At 55.8% G+C, this 4,868-nt stretch overlaps 1 protein-coding gene across 3 annotated transcripts in view; it reads right to left on the reverse strand.

Annotated features, from left to right (window-relative positions):
- HP1BP3 (heterochromatin protein 1 binding protein 3) overlaps window positions 1-274 on the reverse strand; it is a 19,921-nt gene extending 19,647 nt beyond the window's left edge. For 2 of the 3 annotated variants that reach the window (XM_035344478.1, XM_035344481.1), the window contains exon 1: window positions 184-257. The gene's annotated coding sequence lies outside the window, so the exon portion shown is untranslated. Of the gene's footprint in view, window positions 1-183 lie in introns of all 3 variants that reach the window. The other variant, XM_035344480.1, reaches the window with a different exon arrangement.
- Window positions 275-4,868: the final 4,594 nt, after the last annotated feature.

The following is a 4,868-nucleotide window of genomic DNA, read 5'->3' on the forward strand; positions in this document are numbered from 1 at the left end:
CGGGCGGGCGGCGCCCCGAGGGAGCCCCGGGGGAGCCCCCCGGGGCCGGGCCCGTGTGGGGGCGAGGGCCCGCGCCCAGCCCCGGCGGCCCTCCCCCGCCGCGGGACCTATCGCGACAGCTCCCGACAGCCGCCCCGTGAGGGGGGGCCCGCCCCGGGCCCGGCCGCCGCCCTCCGCACTCACCAGCAGGCCCGGCGGACACAAAGCGGCCTCTAATGGCGGCGGGGAGCCGGGACGGGCGGGGGGGGGAGGGGGGGGCCGGGGCAAGGGGGCGGGGCCGCCGCCCGCGGGGGGCGGGCCCCGGCACAGCCGCCGGCCAATGGGAGGCCGCGGGCATTTTTCGAACGCGGGGCGGGCCCCTCCCGCCTCTGCGTCGGAATGGGGAGGGGACGCGCGTGCGCGAGACCCGGCGGCCCGCTCCCCCCTCCCGGAGGCCCCGCCCACGCCGCGAACACAACGAGGGGCGGGGCCTCCGCACAGCCGCGCCCCGCCCCCTTCGCCTCAGCAGCGCTCTGAGGCGGTTCCCGCCACAGCCCCTTGAGGGCGCTGACGGACGGGGCCCGGCCCCGGCCCCGGCCCCGGCCCCGGGCCCCCCTCTGCCAGCCCGGGCCTCGCCCGCGCCGCTGTTGTGTTTTTCCCGTCCCTTTCCTGACCTTACGCAGCCTGATCCGCACTGGCACGCTGCGCTTCCCCAAGCAGCCCAGCTGAACGCTGCTGCCGTGCTCGTGTTCAACAAGCGGGGACTATTGCCCTTACCTGAAATTGCCGTTAAAAGGCGCTTCCAGGCGAGGGAAGCGGCCCCAGCGCCGCCGCCCGGACGCGAGCCCGGCGTTTTCTGTCACGGTGCCGACGCGTTCCCGTGCGGTCGGAGCCCCGCGGGGCAGTGCCAGGGCGGTTGTGAGGCAGAGCCGCGCCCCGCGCCGTGTGTCCAGCCGCGGGTGGTGACTTCGAGCTGAGGTAACAAGCAGAAGCTCGTTCTGTGTACCTCAATGATCTCGCTCCAAGTTCTGATGGATTTATTTTTATTTTTTTCCCTCGGCCTATTTTTTCCCCCAAGTTTGAGGGGTAATTCCTCAATTTGCTACCTATTCCCGTTCTCTTTGGGCTGCAGGTACGCTTTCTGCACTGTCCCCAGCTCACGCACGGATCTCACAGACTGAAATGTCTTTAGCCCCGAAGTATTACAGCCCGCGTTGTGTACTGCTCCCAGAGGCCGCAAAGCTGCTCATCCGTAGGCTCCTGCCCAGGCAGCTCCTCAGCTGCTTTCTGCGTGCTGCCGGCCTCCTCCTGTTGGTGCCTCCGCGGCGTGGGGGGGCTCTGGTGTGTGTATCTGGGCACCGTGGCACCCTTCAGCCCTCCTGCAGATGGGAAACCTCACTGCCGAGGCACTCACGCTGTTCTCAGAACGGTGGAGGTGTCTTGTTTTCGCACTGCAGCGAATAGCGCTGTGGCTATTTCTGCTCTAGGCATTTTCCAACATGTTTTTTTCCCCTCAAGTGGCTGCTGTAACAGCGTACTACTACACCTGAGAGCATCTCCTTCAAAACCCAAGCTGCTGTGGCCAAGGCCCGGCCCCGCCGAGCATCTCCACCCCAGAACCTCTGGGTGCTTTGCTTTCTCCTTTGTCTCCTGCACTGAGCAGCCCTGGAAGCGCCTTAGCCAGATGGCTCCACTTTGCTAAACATTCCTTCGTTTCTTGTGAGTGCGAAACAAGGGCTGTGCAGCTGCAGAAAAATGTGTTCTGTGGCCTTTCCCCCCTGGCGGTGCCTCTCTGGCTGGAGGGAGGGGATTGGAAGGTGGAAGAGAGCATGAGGGAGCGCGCTCCTTTACTGCAGGCTTTTAAGACACGATGAAGGAGAGATGAAATCACCCCAGCTGCCTTCCCCCTGCTCACTGCAAGCCTTTGTGCCGTACCCCAGCACCGGGGTTTGCCGAGCCACAAAACTACACTGAGATGCAAGCAGAGGAGGAGAAAGGATTGCGTTGTCTCTCCCTGTCTTCTTTATTTTTATTTTTTAAATCTCTAAACCCAGCCCAGAGGGGAGCTGTGGCCCCTGTGCATTCCTTACCGCCACATGCCTGCCTGACCCCAGTGAGGCCTCCTGCCCAAATCCCGTGCCTGGGCAAGGAGCTGCGTGCTGCAGAGGGAGCGTTCCTGCTGAACCTCTCCCCTCCATCCCCCGTTTTGGGTGGGCTCGTGGCGTCTGTGCCCCCCTCCCTGTTCACCCAGGGCGCGCCGCTGGCAGAAGGGGAGCTGGAGGAACTGGGGGTGACCTTGCATGCTTCGGTGAGGATGCACAGTAGGAAGGGAACAGTGCAGGACAGGGAAATTGCCATCAAACTGTGATTGTATACAGCACTATCATCATTACGAAATACTTCTAATAAGTACTAAGCACCTTCAATACCTTTCCTGTCCTCCCAGGTGCTATACAATGGTATGAACCCCAACTGGTTCATGGATTTTCTTCCAAAAATTGTTCAATTTTATTATAGCTTCCAGCAGTCCTAAAGATTCTACGAATTTGCCTAGAGCTTTGGGTTTTGACTGTACGGTTCAGCTCACAGTTTAAACAAGATCATTTAGACGTTGCTACTGTTTAGATGAGTATCCATAAAATTTGCATGGGAAGTGATTTACTGTTTCCAGCCCATATCCTTCAGCGGCTTTCCAGAGCAGTGCCACATGTCCCACTAGAAACCTGTAGCACTTTGTTGTCAGTGCATCTGGTCACAGAATCACCATTGCAGGGGTTGAAAGCCACTCTCGTGTACTTTCTTACCCCACACTGCCTAATATTTCCCCCCTTTTGTCACAATTTTTACTTAAAGTGAATTATTATAATTTAATAATCACTGTCCTGTGTTGTTAAGAGCTGCCTGCCACGTACCCTACAAAACATAGGATTATTATTACCTCCGTCACGCTGTGCACTGCATATGCTGAAATCAGCTTCCGCTGCTATGTTTGTGATCCTGCTGGCTAAGCAAGCACAATGTCTTTGTCACCAAATTCTCTGTTAATATTGGCCTGCAGCTTCAAACTTCAGTGCTGATTATAATTTAGGCCTTGCCTCTTGTGTCCTCATCCCACTTTGGCAAATTTATTTTTCCATTTTTATCTTGACTTTTGCATTTGTTTTGTAAAAACTTTTTAAAAAATTTTGGCCTAGAGTCAGCCTGGCTCAAGGAGAATTTGAGTCCTTCTGTTTTGTTCTGCATCTAATTGCAAGCAGGCTGGGGAACTCCTTCCCTTTGCCGCGTTCTTTCATCCCTAAAGCTTCACATCCTGCTGCTACTTTAGCTTCTCGTGCTTTGAAAAACAAATCAGATTCCCTGAGTCGCCTTCACCAAGTTTAAATGGGGTAGCACGTGCCTACCGATTCTGCCCTTTAGACCTGTTTCTCTCTGAACGTGTATCTGAGGGAGGCAAATCCAGCTTGGTGTAACCCCGAGGCCAAGGCAAGCGGTAACAGACCCGGCCCGGCGCTGCTGGCAGCCTGACCATGGTACTGGGTGGGGGCCTGGCTCTGCCAGCCTCCGTGTGTGGCCACAGTTGGTAAATTTTCAGCAAACCCATCCGTGGAAACCCACAGAGGGGTTAGCAGGACCCTTGCTCTCCTGGCTCGGAGTTTCTGCTCAGCCCCGTGGCAGCGCACGCACGCACCAGGCGACGAGGGACGTGTCCATCGGCGTTACCAAACGGCGTCACCGTTCCTGCAGTCGCTGAGACAGCACACAGTTCTTGTCTTCACGCTCAGGCTGCTTTTTACTTCTGGATTTTTTCCAAATGGACGTTTGGAAGAGATGATGTGATGTTCTTTAACCACATTTTTCCACTTTGTTGCTGATTTGGGGCTTGCTTGGCTACTTTACCAAGCATACATCTGTGACGATTCCCAGAACAACAGAATTCTCTAATTCATGCTCACTCCTGTCAGCAGCAGTGGCACTGCCAGCCCCGTATTTTCCGTAACTCTGTGCAAAAATCACTCCATTTCTGGTTTAAGAAATGCATACTCCCTGACACTTTTTGCCCTTCCAGACACCGCCTTTGATCTCTTTATTCATTATCAGCCTCCTAATATGTTTTTTCTCCGTACTTTTCCAATGGGCCGTTCTACTTTCCACCGGCACCCTGCACCACCTCCCAGCTGCTCCGAGCAGCTACGTGCCGGGGCTCCCCGCTGTCTCTTCTCGTCAAACCCTCCCCCTTTTTCAGGTGGCATCCTGTTCATCTGCGCACTTTCAGGCCTGCCCACCCATTTTTATATTTGCTCCTAGCAAATGAATAAAAATACACTTAAATATACCGAAGTTTGCTCTGTTCTGGAGCCAAGCTGGCTTTTTATGTCTGACAGAAACGAAGCTGCCACCGGAGCTGACAGAAATCTTGACCAGCAAGGAGGGGCCTTGCAGAACAATTGTGGGCTACGTAGCCTCCACGGCTGCTGCTTTTCTAGAGATGCTCTAATCCAAAATAGATCCTTAGTGCTAACAAGGCTACTGTCATCACTGGGCAACCAGTGCCTGGAAGATGTGATTTTTCCACAGCACTTCTGGGATTACAGCAGTGATTTTTTTAACCCCCAGCTGGCATGTGGTGCCCCCCCTGAGCTGAATCTACCAGCTCAGCGTTTCACACTGGGACAAAACACCTCTCCCAAAGCTGGGTGTCCCCACATCTGGCAGCAGGAATGCTACTGTCTTGTTAAATCCCTTTGCTCTCTGAACCAGACGCTGTTTCAGATTAGAACTGGTTCACAGCAGGCTGCAGCACACAGCGGCTGCTCCCCTCACCCGGGCAGGTAGTAACTTACTGCCAGGAACACCTCCCAGTGCCTTTGCAGCCACAAAAGCTCTTTTTT

This window comes from Oxyura jamaicensis, chromosome 21 (genome assembly GCF_011077185.1).
Source record: "Oxyura jamaicensis isolate SHBP4307 breed ruddy duck chromosome 21, BPBGC_Ojam_1.0, whole genome shotgun sequence".
In the NCBI taxonomy this organism is placed as follows: Eukaryota; Metazoa; Chordata; class Aves; order Anseriformes; family Anatidae; genus Oxyura; species Oxyura jamaicensis.